The following is an 18,988-nucleotide window of genomic DNA, read 5'->3' on the forward strand; positions in this document are numbered from 1 at the left end:
GGATAAGCCTACAGCATATATTATCCCACGTACCACGTACCAAGCGCAGATAATGACCCATAATGAACATACAGAAACCAGACAATAGTTATCATTGTGTACATCATAGCCATAAAGTCCTCTTTGGGCATTAATCACACTATACAACTTTTATATTTCTCAACAGAGGCTGAGCTCTTCACTGCCAACTATCTAATTACGTTTGAGGTAAACCTATGCTTTAGGCTCAATGCATCTGCGCATGTGCAAGGCGGGGAAACATCAGTTCTATCCAATAACCTTCATAGACTAGATGCAAGATATATTTGGGTGAGTGTGCGTGCGTGTGACTATTTCCTACTCAATAGAGAGGTAGTACTCTTAGAGTTATAAGGGAATGACCAATTGCCAATTTTGGGTAGGGGCTGGGTTCTATCGAAAAAAAACAGACAATAATATTGAAAATAATAATTATGCTTCAGACTGATGAAAAATGAGAAATTGCCTGTCACAAAACATGACATTGCTGCAAGGGAGTATTTATTTTTTTTATTTCGGTTCAGTTTTGATTAAAAACATATCTGTGATATATCTCCCCCCCCCCCCCCCCCCCCCCCCCGTCAATCGCATGAAGCTGACACCCTGGCTGCTGTAGCCATCACTAAGAGAAAAGCTGTCTTTTTCGAAACTGATAGAAGTGTAGCATCTGTCAAGGGCTCGAATGGTGGTTCCATGAATATATGACGACGAATTCCATTTTGCGAAGGTGCACGGAACTATTGTTATCTTCCAGTGAAAAGGACTTCAAAAGTTGATTTAATACTGATTGAGTGCCTAAAGAGAGTCTATCACGTTTCAGTACTAAGGCAAGTGCTGATCTATAGCATTCCCAATTGTCATGTCTGAAGTGCTCCTTATTTCTAAGGTGGAGTAAGAAATCAGCTGCTGAAGGTGTCGTTATAGCCACGTCTTGTAAACCTCTTTCGAGTAACCACTAGGAGAACTTTCACCAGTTGACTCTATAGATAGCTCAAGTAGGCGATATCCACGAACTAGCCTCCGCTTCTGAAGCTGAACCAGAAACTTGAATCTTTGCTGTGATAGTTTCCTTGAGTGAAGGTGGAGATTGAGGAGGCAACCATACAATACGCCTGATCTCGACTGTATGGCGTATACAGGTAGCCCGTTGTTGAGGCGTGTGGCAACGAGATCTAGATGTGGGGTATGTGCCATAGAGGTAGCAGAGTTCTGAAAGTTCATCAATAACGTATGTTAGTCTGAACAACAAGAGTCAATACCGATTAAGAATGCTGTCCAGTATGCTAAGGATAAAACCAACATGTTCGAGATTCATTTCCACTTGACCTGCAATTTCTTGATTCTTGATATGGTAGTTCATGTCTGATTCCCAAACACACCAATTCATATAAGTGGTGGTATTGACAAATTGTTTATTGACAATGTCAAATTTCTTCATATCAACTTTGTAAGCCGGATGTTTGACAAGTTCATATATCTCCTCGTCAATGGCATGAGACGTGGGGTACGGACAATCGTGCATCTTATAGCATGATCTATTCCTCTGAGGGATTTCTGCTGGTAATTTTCTGCTAGTAGAACTGTTTAAGGTCCTGTCCACTTTGGTAACGACTCTATCGGTGAATGACTGGAACGGCAAAGTGTGAAATTGTCTCTGTCTTGACTACTGGATTTTCGTATCGCGCACGTTCAATTAACATCGGTTCATCGTTGCTTCATCGAAGCTCGTAGAGTTCGATAATGATATCCTCGAATGAGTAGTCATTTGGTTTAAATGGCCATTTGGCTTGAAGAATGGTGTCTATTGCTTCTTGCCTGTGAGACGCCCTTTGCGTTTGCTCATTGCCTCGAGATGCACTGGATCAGGATGGGCTATGTTCACCACACCCCGAGATGCTGTTGTCCTGTGAGCTGACTGCACTGTCACGGCGGGAGGGTTGTCAACGGGATCTAGCCTGAAAAGGGTAGGCAGGATTCCCTTTATTCATCACCCGTTTGACGCGCGAGTGACACTCGGAGGAGGTCAAGTTACAAGAGACCTAACACTCTTTCGACTTTGCTTTAGTTTTAGGAGTAGCAGATGGAGATGTCTTCGTCCGTTTTCCACGTGGATTTCGATTGTGACAGTTAAGACCTTGATAGAGCTTGTCCAAAGTCTCTTTGGAAAGACAATACGAAAACTAAATCTACGAACTTACGTCAAAGGTCTTTCTTCTTTATACCACCGTTCTGAGCAGGCTTCTGGGGACTGTAGGTTGACTGCCTACCTCGTCGATTATCATTCAAATGCATTTATCCCACAAATGCGCATAAGCCTCTAAACTGCGTATGAATACTAGTAAATAAACGGTACTATTTCTCAAGACAAGCCAAAATGAACCGTAACTTAACAAGCCTGGTGCCATATTGGTCAATAAAAATATTAGACTACTACAGGAAAGAGGGCATTTGGAATTACACAGACAAACATCGATAACATGACAAAAATGATACGTCAAATACGCAAAGCCAAACATGGGTGATGAACTCATCATATGAGAACTACTATATGCCTAAAACAGTCAGTATGATAGGTACCACGTGTTGTAATGCTAAATACCCGACAAAACCCTAAAAGCAGAGTCCATTGTACGATCCCGACTATATATAGTGTTCAATATTATACAGTCGATTATGTATAAATTAGCAAAGGCTGACACGCTTCCATCCTTTCAACCCGTTGTCCTGGTGGCTGGCCTTTCCCTGCTGGATGTCACAAGAACCCAATGGTCCTGTGTTGAAGCCGACACAGCTCGGGTCTTGAAGACAGGTTACGGCACACCGAAGCTTTTTTATCTTATTTATATTTGAGACCCGCTTGAAGTGCTTGCCTTTGAAGTATGCTGAGGCTGTCGTAAATTAGAGGGTACGTCTTCAATGATTTCTTCATATACATGCACAGAGGGTAGACATATCTTTTATTATATTCTCTTAAAATGAATGTAGTCAATATATATGCAGAATCATATTTTATTTGTTGATGCAGAATGAGTAAATGGTTTTGAAGTGAGTCGAATTGGACTCCGCTTTGAACAGTATTCAGTTTTATGGGATTAATGTTGGGGAAGATAAAGACTTAAGGAACACAACAATTCAGCGCTTCAGATTACCTGCATAAGAAACACAGAGTAACGTCACCTTTATCATATAGTTCTGACTGTATCAGTATAACATCACCCTAACCATGTAGATCTGACTGTATCAGTGTAACAACCCCCTGATGGTGTAGATCTGACTGTATCAGTGTAACATCACCCTTACCATGTAGATCTGTCTGTATGAGTGTAACATCACCCTGGTGGTGTAGATCTGACTGTATCAGTGTAACATCACCCTGATGGTGTAGATCTGACTGTATCAGTGTAACATCAACCTGATGGTGTACATCTGACTGTATCAGTGTAACATCACCCTGATTGTGTAGATCTGACTGTATCAGTGTAACATCACCCTGATGGTGTAGACCTGACTGTATCAGTGTAACATCAACCTGATGGTGTAGACCTGACTGTATCAGTGTAACATCACCCTGATGGTGTAGATCTGACTGTCTCAGTGTAACATCACCTTAACCATGAAGATCTGACTGTATCAGTGTAACAACCCCCTGATAGTGTAGATCTGACTGTATCAGTGTAACATCACCCTGATAGTGTAGATCTGACTGTATCAGTGTAACAACCCCCTGATAGTGTAGATCTGACTGTATCAGTGTAACATCACCCTAACCATGTAGATCTGTCTGTATCAGTGTAACAACCCCCTGATGGTGTAGATCTGACTGTATCGGAGTAACATCACCCTGATGGTGTAGATCTGGCTGTATCAGTGTAACATCACCCTGGTGGTGTAGATCTGACTGTATCAGTATAACACCACCCTGATTGTGTACTTCTCTCTGATCAGTGTGACAACCCCCTGATTGTGTATATATGATTTTATCAGTGTAACTCCGCCCTGATGGTGTAGATCTGACTGTATCAGTGTCACATCACCCTGGTGGTGTAGATCTGACTGTATAACTGTAACATCACCCTGATGGTGTAGATCTGACTGTATCAGTGTAACAACACTCTTGTGGTGTAGATCTGACTGTATCGGTGTGACATCACCCTGATTTGGTGTAGATCTGACGGTATCAGTGTGACATCACCCTGGTGGTGTAGATCTGACTGTATCAGTGTAACGTCACTCTGGTGGTGTAGATCTGGCTGTATCAGTGTAACATCAACCTGATGGTGTAGATCTGACTGTATCAGTGTAACATCACCCTGATGGTGTAGATCTGACTGTCTCAGTGTAACATCACTCTGGTGGTGTAGATCTGACTGTGTCAGTGTAACAACACCCTTGTGGTGTAGATCTGACTGTATGAGTGTAACATCACCCTGATGGTGTAGATCTGACTGTATCAGTGTAACATCACCCTGGTGGTGTAGATCTGGCTGTATCAGTGTAACATCAACCTGATGGTGTAGATCTGACTGTATCAGTGTAACATCACCCTGATGGTGTACATCTGACTGTATCAGTGTAACATCACCCTGATGGTGTACATCTGACTGTATCAGTGTAACATCACCCTGATGGTGTAGAGCTGACTGTATCAGTGTAACATCACCCTGATGGTGTACATCTGACTGTATCAGTGTAACATCAACCTGATGGTGTAGATCTGACTGTATCAGTGTAACATCACAGTGATGGTGTAGATCTGACTGTATCAGTGTAACATCACCCTGATGGTGTAGATCTGACTGTATCAGTGTAACATCAACCTGATGGTGTAGATCTGGCTGTATCAGTGTAACATCAACCTGATGGTGTAGATCTGACTGTATCAGTGTAACATCACCCTGATGGTGTACATCTGACTGTATCAGTGTAACATCACCCTGATGGTGTAGATCTGATTGTATCAGTGTAACATCACCCTGATTGTGTAGATCTGGCTGTATCAGTGTAACAACACCCTTGTGGTGTAGATCTGACTGTATGAGTGTAACATCACCCTGATGGTGTAGATCTGGCTGTATCAGTGTAACAACACCCTTGTGGTGTAGATCTGACTGTATCAGTGTAACATCACCCTGATGGTGTAGATCTGGCTGTATTAGTGTAACATCACAGTGATGGTGTAGATCTGACTGTATTAGTGTAACATCACCCTGATGGTGTAGATCTGACTGTATCAGTGTAACGTCACCCTGATGGTGTAGATCTGACTGTGTCAGTGTAACATCAACCTGGTGGTGTAGATCTGACTGTATCAGTGTAACTTGACCCTGATGGCGTAGATCCGACTATGAGTGGAACGTCACCCTGATGGTGTAGATCTGACTGTATCAGTGTAACATCACCCTGGTGGTGTAGATCTGACTGTATCAGTGTAACACCACCCTGATGGTGTAGATCTGACTGTATCAGTGTAACGTCACCCTGGTGGTGTAGATCTGACTGTATCAGTGTAACAACCCCCTGATGGTGTAGATCTGTTTGTATCAGTGTAACAACCCCCTGATGGTGTAGATCTGTTTGTATCAGTGTAACACCACCCTGATGGTGTAGATCTGACTGTATCAGTGTAACGTCACCGTGATGGTGTAGATCTGACTGTATCAGTGTAACACCACCCTGATGGTGTAGATCTGACTGTATCAGTGTAACATGACCCTGATGGTGTAGATCTGTTTGTATCAGTGTAACGTCACCCTGATGGTGTAGATCTGTTTGTATCAGTGTAACACCACCCTGATGGTGTAGATCTGATTGTATCAGTGTAACGTCACCCTGATGGTGTAGATCTGACTGTATCAGTATAACATGACCCTGATGGTGTAGATCTGACTGTATCAGTGTAACATCACAGTGATGGTGTAGATCTGACTGTATCAGTGTAACGTCACCCTGATGGTGTAGATCTGACTGTATCAGTGTAACATCACCCTGATGATGTAGATCTGACTGTATCAGTGTAACAACCCCCTGATAGTGTAGATCTGACTGTATCAGTGTAACATCACCCTGATGGTGTAGATCTGACTGTATCAGTGTAACATGACCCTGATGATGTAGATCTGACTGCATCAGTGTAACAACCCCCTGATGGTGTAGATCTGACTGTATCAGTGTAACAACCCCCTGATGGTGTAGATCTGAGTGTATCAGTGTAACAACCTCCTGATGGTGTAGATCTGACTGCATCAGTGTAACAACCCCCTGATGGTGTAGATCTGACTGTATCAGTGTAACAACCCCCTGATGGTATAGATCTGACTGTATCAGTGTAACAACCTCCTGATGGTGTAGATCTGACTGTATCAGTGTAACGTCACCGTGATGGTGTAGATCTGACTGTATCAGTGTAACGTCACCCTGATGGTGTAGATCTGACTGTATCAGTATAACATCACCCTGGTGGTGTAGATCTGACTGTATCAGTGTAACAACCTCCTGATGGTGTAGATCTGACTGTATCAGTGTAACATCACCCTGATGGTGTAGATCTGACTGTATCAGTGTAACATCACCCTGATGGTGTAGATCTGATTGTATCAGTGTAACGTCACCCTGATGGTGTAGATCTGACTGTATCAGTATAACATGACCCTGATGGTGTAGATCTGACTGTATCAGTATAACATGACCCTGATGGTGTAGATCTGACTGTATCAGTGTAACATCACCCTGATGGTGTAGATCTGACTGTATCAGTGTAACGTCACCCTGATGGTGTAGATCTGACTGTATCAGTGTAACATCACCCTGATGATGTAGATCTGATTGTATCAGTGTAACATCACCCTGATGATGTAGATCTGACTGTATCAGTGTAACATCACCCTGATTGTGTAGATCTGGCTGTATCAGTGTAACAACACCCTTGTGGTGTAGATCTGACTGTATGAGTGTAACATCACCCTGATGGTGTAGATCTGGCTGTATCAGTGTAACAACACCCTTGTGGTGTAGATCTGACTGTATCAGTGTAACATCACCCTGATGGTGTAGATCTGGCTGTATTAGTGTAACATCACAGTGATGGTGTAGATCTGACTGTATTAGTGTAACATCACCCTGATGGTGTAGATCTGACTGTATCAGTGTAACGTCACCCTGATGGTGTAGATCTGACTGTGTCAGTGTAACATCAACCTGGTGGTGTAGATCTGACTGTATCAGTGTAACTTGACCCTGATGGCGTAGATCCGACTATGAGTGGAACGTCACCCTGATGGTGTAGATCTGACTGTATCAGTGTAACATCACCCTGGTGGTGTAGATCTGACTGTATCAGTGTAACACCACCCTGATGGTGTAGATCTGACTGTATCAGTGTAACGTCACCCTGGTGGTGTAGATCTGACTGTATCAGTGTAACAACCCCCTGATGGTGTAGATCTGTTTGTATCAGTGTAACAACCCCCTGATGGTGTAGATCTGTTTGTATCAGTGTAACACCAACCTGATGGTGTAGATCTGACTGTATCAGTGTAACGTCACCGTGATGGTGTAGATCTGACTGTATCAGTGTAACACCACCCTGATGGTGTAGATCTGACTGTATCAGTGTAACATGACCCTGATGGTGTAGATCTGTTTGTATCAGTGTAACGTCACCCTGATGGTGTAGATCTGTTTGTATCAGTGTAACACCACCCTGATGGTGTAGATCTGATTGTATCAGTGTAACGTCACCCTGATGGTGTAGATCTGACTGTATCAGTATAACATGACCCTGATGGTGTAGATCTGACTGTATCAGTGTAACATCACCCTGATGGTGTAGATCTGACTGTATCAGTGTAACGTCACCCTGATGGTGTAGATCTGACTGTATCAGTGTAACATCACCCTGATGATGTAGATCTGACTGTATCAGTGTAACAACCCCCTGATAGTGTAGATCTGACTGTATCAGTGTAACATCACCCTGATGGTGTAGATCTGACTGTATCAGTGTAACATGACCCTGATGATGTAGATCTGACTGCATCAGTGTAACAACCCCCTGATGGTGTAGATCTGACTGTATCAGTGTAACAACCCCCTGATGGTGTAGATCTGAGTGTATCAGTGTAACAACCTCCTGATGGTGTAGATCTGACTGCATCAGTGTAACAACCCCCTGATGGTGTAGATCTGACTGTATCAGTGTAACAACCCCCTGATGGTATAGATCTGACTGTATCAGTGTAACAACCTCCTGATGGTGTAGATCTGACTGTATCAGTGTAACGTCACCGTGATGGTGTAGATCTGACTGTATCAGTGTAACGTCACCCTGATGGTGTAGATCTGACTGTATCAGTATAACATCACCCTGGTGGTGTAGATCTGACTGTATCAGTGTAACAACCTCCTGATGGTGTAGATCTGACTGTATCAGTGTAACATCACCCTGATGGTGTAGATCTGACTGTATCAGTGTAACATCACCCTGATGGTGTAGATCTGATTGTATCAGTGTAACGTCACCCTGATGGTGTAGATCTGACTGTATCAGTATAACATGACCCTGATGGTGTAGATCTGACTGTATCAGTGTAACATCACCCTGATGGTGTAGATCTGACTGTATCAGTGTAACGTCACCCTGATGGTGTAGATCTGACTGTATCAGTGTAACATCACCCTGATGATGTAGATCTGATTGTATCAGTGTAACATCACCCTGATGATGTAGATCTGAGTGTATCAGTGTAACATCACCCTGGTGGTGTAGATCTGATTGTATCAGTATAACATCACCCTGGTGGTGTAGATCTGAGTGTATCAGTATAACATCACCCTGGTGGTGTAGATCTGATTGTATCAGTATAACATCACCCTGATGGTGTAGATCTGACTGTATCAGTATAACATCACCCTGGTGGTGTAGATCTGAGTGTATCAGTGTAACATCACCCTGATGGTGTAGATCTGACTGTATCAGTGTAACATCACCCTGATGGTGTACATCTGACTGTATCAGTGTAACATGACCCTGATTGTGTAGATCTGATTGTATCAGTGTAACAACCCCCTGATGGTGTAGATCTGAGTGTATCAGTGTAACATCACCGTGATGGTGTAGATCTGACTGTATCAGTGTAACATCACCCTGATGGTGTAGATCTGACTGTATCAGTGTAACATCACCGTGATGGTGTAGATCTGTTTGTATCAGTGTAACATCACCCTGATGGTGTAGATCTGACTGTCTCAGTGTAACATCACCCTGATGGTGTAGATCTGACTGTATCATAGTAACATCACCGTGATGGTGTAGATCCGACTGTATCAGTGTAACATCACCCTGATGGTGTACATCTGACTGTGTCAGTGTAACATCACCGTGATGGTGTACATCTGACTGTATCAGTGTAACATCATCCTGAGGGTGTAGATCTGACTGTATCAGTGTAACGTCACCCTGATGGTGTAGATCCGACTGTATCAGTGTAACATGACCCTGATGGTGTAGATCTGACTGTCTCAGTGTAACATCACCCTGATGGTGTAGATCCGACTGTATCAGTGTAACGTCACCCTGATGGTGTAGATCCGACTGTATCAGTGTAACATCATCCTGAGGGTGTAGATCTGACTGTATCAGTGTAACGTCACCCTGATGGTGTAGATCTGACTGTATCAGTGTAACATCACCCTGATTGTGTAGATCTGGCTGTATCAGTGTAACATCACCCTGATGATGTAGATCTGACTGTATCAGTGTAACATGACCCTGATGGTGTAGATCTGACTGTATCAGTGTAACATCACCCTGATGGTGTACATCTGACTGTATCAGTGTAACATCACCGTGATGATGTAGATCTGACTGTATCAGTGTAACAAGACCCTGATGGTGTAGATCTGACTGTCTCAGTGTAACATCACCCTGATGGTGTACATCTGACTGTATCAGTGTAACATCACCGTGATGGTGTAGATCCGACTGTATCAGTGTAACATCACCCTGATGGTGTAGATCTGACTGTCTCAGTGTAACATCACCCTGATGGTGTAGATCTGACTGTATCAGTGTAACATCACCGTGATGGTGTAGATCCGACTGTATCAGTGTAACATCACCCTGATGGTGTAGATCTGACTGTCTCAGTGTAACATCACTCTGGTGGTGTAGATCTGACTGTATCAGTGTAACATCACCCTGGTGGTGTAGATCTGACTGTGTCAGTGTAACGTCACTCTGATGGTGTAGATCTGACTGTATCAGTGTAACATCACCGTGATGGTGTAGATCTGACTGTATCAGTGTAACATCACTCTGGTGGTGTAGATCTGACTGTATCAGTGTAACATCACCGTGATGGTGTAGATCTATCTGTATCAGTGTAACATCACTCTGGTGGTGTAGATCTGACTGTATCAGTGTAACATCACCATGATGGTGTAGATCTATCTGTATCAGTGTAACATCACTCTGGTGGTGTAGATCTGACTGTATCAGTGTAACATCACCCTGATGGTGTAGATCTGACTGTCTCAGTGTAACATCACTCTGGTGGTGTAGATCTGACTGTATCAGTGTAACGTCACTCTGGTGGTGTAGATCTGGCTGTATCAGTGTAACATCAACCTGATGGTGTAGATCTGACTGTATCAGTGTAACATCACCCTGATGGTGTAGATCTGACTGTCTCAGTGTAACATCACTCTGGTGGTGTAGATCTGACTGTGTCAGTGTAACAACACCCTTGTGGTGTAGATCTGACTGTATGAGTGTAACATCACCCTGATGGTGTAGATCTGACTGTATCAGTGTAACATCACCCTGGTGGTGTAGATCTGGCTGTATCAGTGTAACATCAACCTGATGGTGTAGATCTGACTGTATCAGTGTCACATCACCCTGATGGTGTACATCTGACTGTATCAGTGTAACATCACCCTGATGGTGTACATCTGACTGTATCAGTGTAACATCACCCTGATGGTGTAGAGCTGACTGTATCAGTGTAACATCACCCTGATGGTGTACATCTGACTGTATCAGTGTAACATCAACCTGATGGTGTAGATCTGACTGTATCAGTGTAACATCACAGTGATGGTGTAGATCTGACTGTATCAGTGTAACATCACCCTGATGGTGTAGATCTGACTGTATCAGTGTAACATCAACCTGATGGTGTAGATCTGGCTGTATCAGTGTAACATCAACCTGATGGTGTAGATCTGACTGTATCAGTGTAACATCACCCTGATGGTGTACATCTGACTGTATCAGTGTAACATCACCCTGATGGTGTAGATCTGATTGTATCAGTGTAACATCACCCTGATTGTGTAGATCTGGCTGTATCAGTGTAACAACACCCTTGTGGTGTAGATCTGACTGTATGAGTGTAACATCACCCTGATGGTGTAGATCTGGCTGTATCAGTGTAACAACACCCTTGTGGTGTAGATCTGACTGTATCAGTGTAACATCACCCTGATGGTGTAGATCTGGCTGTATTAGTGTAACATCACCCTGATGGTGTAGATCTGACTGTATTAGTGTAACATCACCCTGATGGTGTAGATCTGACTGTATCAGTGTAACGTCACCCTGATGGTGTAGATCTGACTGTGTCAGTGTAACATCAACCTGGTGGTGTAGATCTGACTGTATCAGTGTAACTTGACCCTGATGGCGTAGATCCGACTATGAGTGGAACGTCACCCTGATGGTGTAGATCTGACTGTATCAGTGTAACATCACCCTGGTGGTGTAGATCTGACTGTATCAGTGTAACACCACCCTGATGGTGTAGATCTGACTGTATCAGTGTAACGTCAACCTGGTGGTGTAGATCTGACTGTATCAGTGTAACAACCCCCTGATGGTGTAGATCTGTTTGTATCAGTGTAACAACCCCCTGATGGTGTAGATCTGTTTGTATCAGTGTAACACCACCCTGATGGTGTAGATCTGACTGTATCAGTGTAACGTCACCGTGATGGTGTAGATCTGACTGTATCAGTGTAACACCACCCTGATGGTGTAGATCTGACTGTATCAGTGTAACATGACGCTGATGGTGTAGATCTGTTTGTATCAGTGTAACGTCACCCTGATGGTGTAGATCTGTTTGTATCAGTGTAACACCACCCTGATGGTGTAGATCTGATTGTATCAGTGTAACGTCACCCTGATGGTGTAGATCTGACTGTATCAGTATAACATGACCCTGATGGTGTAGATCTGACTGTATCAGTGTAACATCACCCTGATGGTGTAGATCTGACTGTATCAGTGTAACGTCACCCTGATGGTGTAGATCTGACTGTATCAGTGTAACATCACCCTGATGATGTAGATCTGACTGTATCAGTGTAACAACCCCCTGATAGTGTAGATCTGACTGTATCAGTGTAACATCACCCTGATGGTGTAGATCTGACTGTATCAGTGTAACATGACCCTGATGATGTAGATCTGACTGCATCAGTGTAACAACCCCCTGATGGTGTAGATCTGACTGTATCAGTGTAACAACCCCCTGATGGTGTAGATCTGAGTGTATCAGTGTAACAACCTCCTGATGGTGTAGATCTGACTGCATCAGTGTAACAACCCCCTGATGGTGTAGATCTGACTGTATCAGTGTAACAACCCCCTGATGGTATAGATCTGACTGTATCAGTGTAACAACCTCCTGATGGTGTAGATCTGACTGTATCAGTGTAACGTCACCGTGATGGTGTAGATCTGACTGTATCAGTGTAACGTCACCCTGATGGTGTAGATCTGACTGTATCAGTATAACATCACCCTGGTGGTGTAGATCTGACTGTATCAGTGTAACAACCTCCTGATGGTGTAGATCTGACTGTATCAGTGTAACATCACCCTGATGGTGTAGATCTGACTGTATCAGTGTAACATCACCCTGATGGTGTAGATCTGATTGTATCAGTGTAACGTCACCCTGATGGTGTAGATCTGACTGTATCAGTATAACATGACCCTGATGGTGTAGATCTGACTGTATCAGTATAACATGACCCTGATGGTGTAGATCTGACTGTATCAGTGTAACATCACCCTGATGGTGTAGATCTGACTGTATCAGTGTAACGTCACCCTGATGGTGTAGATCTGACTGTATCAGTGTAACATCACCCTGATGATGTAGATCTGACTGTATCAGTGTAACATCACCCTGATGATGTAGATCTGACTGTATCAGTGTAACGTCACCCTGATGGTGTAGATCTGACTGTATCAGTGTAACATGACCCTGATGATGTAGATCTGACTGCATCAGTGTAACAACCCCCTGATGGTGTAGATCTGACTGTATCAGTGTAACAACCCCCTGATGGTGTAGATCTGAGTGTATCAGTGTAACAACCTCCTGATGGTGTAGATCTGACTGCATCAGTGTAACAACCCCCTGATGGTGTAGATCTGACTGTATCAGTGTAACAACCCCCTGATGGTATAGATCTGACTGTATCAGTGTAACAACCTCCTGATGGTGTAGATCTGACTGTATCAGTGTAACGTCACCGTGATGGTGTAGATCTGACTGTATCAGTGTAACGTCACCCTGATGGTGTAGATCTGACTGTATCAGTATAACATCACCCTGGTGGTGTAGATCTGACTGTATCAGTGTAACAACCTCCTGATGGTGTAGATCTGACTGTATCAGTGTAACATCACCCTGATGGTGTAGATCTGACTGTATCAGTGTAACATCACCCTGATGGTGTAGATCTGACTGTATCAGTGTAACAACCCCCTGATGGTGTAGATCTGACTGTATCAGTGTAACATCACCCTGATGGTGTAGATCTGACTGTATCAGTGTAACAACCTCCTGATGGTGTAGATCTGACTGTCTCAGTGTAACATCACCCTGATGGTGTAGATCTGACTGTATCAGTGTAACATCACCCTGATGGTGTAGATCTGATTGTATCAGTATAACATCACCCTGGTGGTGTAGATCTGAGTGTATCAGTATAACATCACCCTGGTGGTGTAGATCTGAGTGTATCAGTATAACATCACCCTGGTGGTGTAGATCTGAGTGTATCAGTGTAACATCACCCTGGTGGTGTAGATCTGATTGTATCAGTATAACATCACCCTGGTGGTGTAGATCTGAGTGTATCAGTATAACATCACCCTGGTGGTGTAGATCTGATTGTATCAGTGTAACATCACCCTGATGGTGTAGATCTGACTGTATCAGTGTAACATCACCCTGATGGTGTACATCTGACTGTATCAGTGTAACATCACCGTGATGGTGTAGATCTGACTGTATCAGTGTAACAAGACCCTGATGGTGTAGATCTGACTGTCTCAGTGTAACATCACCCTGATGGTGTACATCTGACTGTATCAGTGTAACATCACAGTGATGGTGTAGATCCGACTGTATCAGTGTAACATGACCCTGATGGTGTAGATCTGACTGTCTCAGTGTAACATCACCCTGGTGGTGTAGATCTGACTGTGTCAGTGTAACGTCACTCTGATGGTGTAGATCTGACTGTATCAGTGTAACATCACCGTGATGGTGTAGATCTGACTGTATCAGTGTAACATCACTCTGGTGGTGTAGATCTGACTGTATCAGTGTAACATCACCGTGATGGTGTAGATCTATCTGTATCAGTGTAACATCACTCTGGTGGTGTAGATCTGACTGTATCAGTGTAACATCACCGTGATGGTGTAGATCTATCTGTATCAGTGTAACATCACTCTGGTGGTGTAGATCTGACTGTATCAGTGTAACATGACCCTGATGGTGTAGATCTGACTGTCTCAGTGTAACATCACTCTGGTGGTGTAGATCTGACTGTATCAGTGTAACATCACCCTGATGGTGTAGATCTGATTGTATCAGTGTAACGTCACCCTGATGGTGTAGATCTGACTGTATCAGTATAACATGACCCTGATGGTGTAGATCTGACTGTATCAGTATAACATGACCCTGATGGTGTAGATCTGACTGTATCAGTGTAACATCACCCTGATGGTGTAGATCTGACTGTATCAGTGTAACGTCACCCTGATGGTGTACATCTGACTGTATCAGTGTAACATCACCCTGATGATGTAGATCTGACTGTATCAGTGTAACATCACCCTGATGATGTAGATCTGACTGTATCAGTGTAACATCACCCTGATGGTGTAGATCTGACTGTATCAGTGTAACATGACCCTGATGATGTAGATCTGACTGCATCAGTGTAACAACCCCCTGATGGTGTAGATCTGACTGTATCAGTGTAACAACCCCCTGATGGTGTAGATCTGAGTGTATCAGTGTAACAACCTCCTGATGGTGTAGATCTGACTGCATCAGTGTAACAACCCCCTGATGGTGTAGATCTGACTGTATCAGTGTAACAACCCCCTGATGGTATAGATCTGACTGTATCAGTGTAACAACCTCCTGATGGTGTAGATCTGACTGTATCAGTGTAACGTCACCGTGATGGTGTAGATCTGACTGTATCAGTGTAACGTCACCCTGATGGTGTAGATCTGACTGTATCAGTATAACATCACCCTGGTGGTGTAGATCTGACTGTATCAGTGTAACAACCTCCTGATGGTGTAGATCTGACTGTATCAGTGTAACATCACCCTGATGGTGTAGATCTGACTGTATCAGTGTAACATCACCCTGATGGTGTAGATCTGACTGTATCAGTGTAACAACCTCCTGATGGTGTAGATCTGACTGTATCAGTGTAACATCACCCTGATGGTGTAGATCTGACTGTATCAGTGTAACATCACCCTGATGGTGTAGATCTGACTGTATCAGTATAACATCACCCTGGTGGTGTAGATCTGAGTGTATCAGTATAACATCACCCTGGTGGTGTAGATCTGAGTGTATCAGTGTAACATCACCCTGGTGGTGTAGATCTGATTGTATCAGTATAACATCACCCTGGTGGTGTAGATCTGAGTGTATCAGTATAACATCACCCTGGTGGTGTAGATCTGAGTGTATCAGTGTAACATCACCCTGGTGGTGTAGATCTGATTGTATCAGTATAACATCACCCTGGTGGTGTAGATCTGAGTGTATCAGTATAACATCACCCTGGTGGTGTAGATCTGATTGTATCAGTATAACATCACCCTGATGGTGTAGATCTGACTGTATCAGTATAACATCACCCTGGTGGTGTAGATCTGAGTGTATCAGTGTAACATCACCCTGATGGTGTAGATCTGACTGTATCAGTGTAACATCACCCTGATGGTGTACATCTGACTGTATCAGTGTAACATGACCCTGATTGTGTAGATCTGATTGTATCAGTGTAACAACCCCCTGATGGTGTAGATCTGAGTGTATCAGTGTAACATCACCGTGATGGTGTAGATCTGACTGTATCAGTGTAACATCACCCTGATGGTGTAGATCTGACTGTATCAGTGTAACATCACCGTGATGGTGTAGATCTGTTTGTATCAGTGTAACATCACCCTGATGGTGTAGATCTGACTGTCTCAGTGTAACATCACCCTGATGGTGTAGATCTGACTGTATCATAGTAACATCACCGTGATGGTGTAGATCCGACTGTATCAGTGTAACATCACCCTGATGGTGTACATCTGACTGTGTCAGTGTAACATCACCGTGATGGTGTACATCTGACTGTATCAGTGTAACATCATCCTGAGGGTGTAGATCTGACTGTATCAGTGTAACGTCACCCTGATGGTGTAGATCCGACTGTATCAGTGTAACATGACCCTGATGGTGTAGATCTGACTGTCTCAGTGTAACATCACCCTGATGGTGTAGATCCGACTGTATCAGTGTAACGTCACCCTGATGGTGTAGATCCGACTGTATCAGTGTAACATCATCCTGAGGGTGTAGATCTGACTGTATCAGTGTAACGTCACCCTGATGGTGTAGATCTGACTGTATCAGTGTAACATCACCCTGATTGTGTAGATCTGGCTGTATCAGTGTAACATCACCCTGATGATGTAGATCTGACTGTATCAGTGTAACATGACCCTGATGGTGTAGATCTGACTGTATCAGTGTAACATCACCCTGATGGTGTACATCTGACTGTATCAGTGTAACATCACCGTGATGGTGTAGATCTGACTGTATCAGTGTAACATCACCCTGATGGTGTAGATCTGACTGTCTCAGTGTAACATCACCCTGATGGTGTACATCTGACTGTATCAGTGTAACATCACCGTGATGGTGTAGATCCGACTGTATCAGTGTAACATCACCCTGATGGTGTAGATCTGACTGTCTCAGTGTAACATCACCCTGATGGTGTAGATCTGACTGTATCAGTGTAACATCACCGTGATGGTGTAGATCCGACTGTATCAGTGTAACATCTGCCTGATGGTGTAGATCTGACTGTCTCAGTGTAACATCACTCTGGTGGTGTAGATCTGACTGTATCAGTGTAACATCACCCTGGTGGTGTAGATCTGACTGTGTCAGTGTAACGTCACTCTGATGGTGTAGATCTGACTGTATCAGTGTAACATCACCGTGATGGTGTAGATCTGACTGTATCAGTGTAACATCACTCTGGTGGTGTAGATCTGACTGTATCAGTGTAACATCACCGTGATGGTGTAGATCTATCTGTATCAGTGTAACATCACTCTGGTGGTGTAGATCTGACTGTATCAGTGTAACATCACCGTGATGGTGTAGATCTATCTGTATCAGTGTAACATCACTCTGGTGGTGTAGATCTGACTGTATCAGTGTAACATCACCCTGATGGTGTAGATCTGACTGTCTCAGTGTAACATCACTCTGGTGGTGTAGATCTGACTGTATCAGTGTAACATCACCCTGATGGTGTAGATCTGACTGTCTCAGTGTAACATCACTCTGGTGGTGTAGATCTGACTGTATCAGTGTAACATCACCCTGGTGGTGTAGATCTGACTGTGTCAGTGTAACATCACTCTGATGGTGTAGATCCGACTGTCTCAGTGTAACATCACTCTGGTGGTGTAGATCTGACTGTATCAGTGTAACATCACCCTGATGGTGTAGATCTGACTGTCTCAGTGTAACATCACTCTGGTGGTGTAGATCTGACTGTGTCAGTGTAACGTCACCCTGATGGTGTAGATCCGACTGTATCAGTGTATTGTCACCCTGGTGGTGTAGATCTGACTGTATCAGTGTAACGTCACCCTGGTGGTGTAGATCTGACTGTATCATAGTAACATGACCCTGATGGTGTAGATCTGACTGTATCATAGTAACATGACTCCGATGGTGTAGATCTGACTGTATCATAGTAACATGACCCTGATGGTGTAGATCTGACTGTATCATAGTAACATGACCCTGATGGTGTAGATCTGACTGTATCAGTGTAACATCACCCTGATGGTGTTGATCTGACTGTATCAGTCTAACATCACCCTGATGGTGTAGATCTGACTGTATCAGTGTAGAGGGTATATATCTCTATACAATAAATATGTTCTAACCATCAGCTGCTCACTCACCTTCATGTGTGCAGATGCCCCTCAGCTCAACCTCCTTGCCTGTGCAAAACAGAGGATCACGATAGTTATGTGCATTGCCCTGTAGAAAACTGGACAGAGTGTGCTCACCAAAGACATCATCGTTTCAACTTCCGGCCTCAGTAGAAGCATGCATGACAACAACACATGCTGTGAAAAACGTCATCGGCGTTATGACTGTCCCTACAACTGTGACAAAGATAATCATCGTCATTTGTCGCGAGATCCCAGCCTTAAAATGATCTTGTGTGAATTCCAAGATGACGACATCATGCACTGGTGCCGAACGTACATCCATGCTGGAAAATACGCCAGAGTGACCATGTACCCTACTTACTCCATACAACGCCTCGCATTTCCTGGAGGCAGTGTCATGGTCTGGGACATGGGATATGCTTGATCCAG

The sequence above is a fragment of the Haliotis rufescens genome, unplaced genomic scaffold (genome assembly GCF_023055435.1).
Source record: "Haliotis rufescens isolate VD_foot unplaced genomic scaffold, xgHalRufe1.0.p SCAF_14, whole genome shotgun sequence".
NCBI classification, from domain to species: Eukaryota; Metazoa; Mollusca; class Gastropoda; order Lepetellida; family Haliotidae; genus Haliotis; species Haliotis rufescens.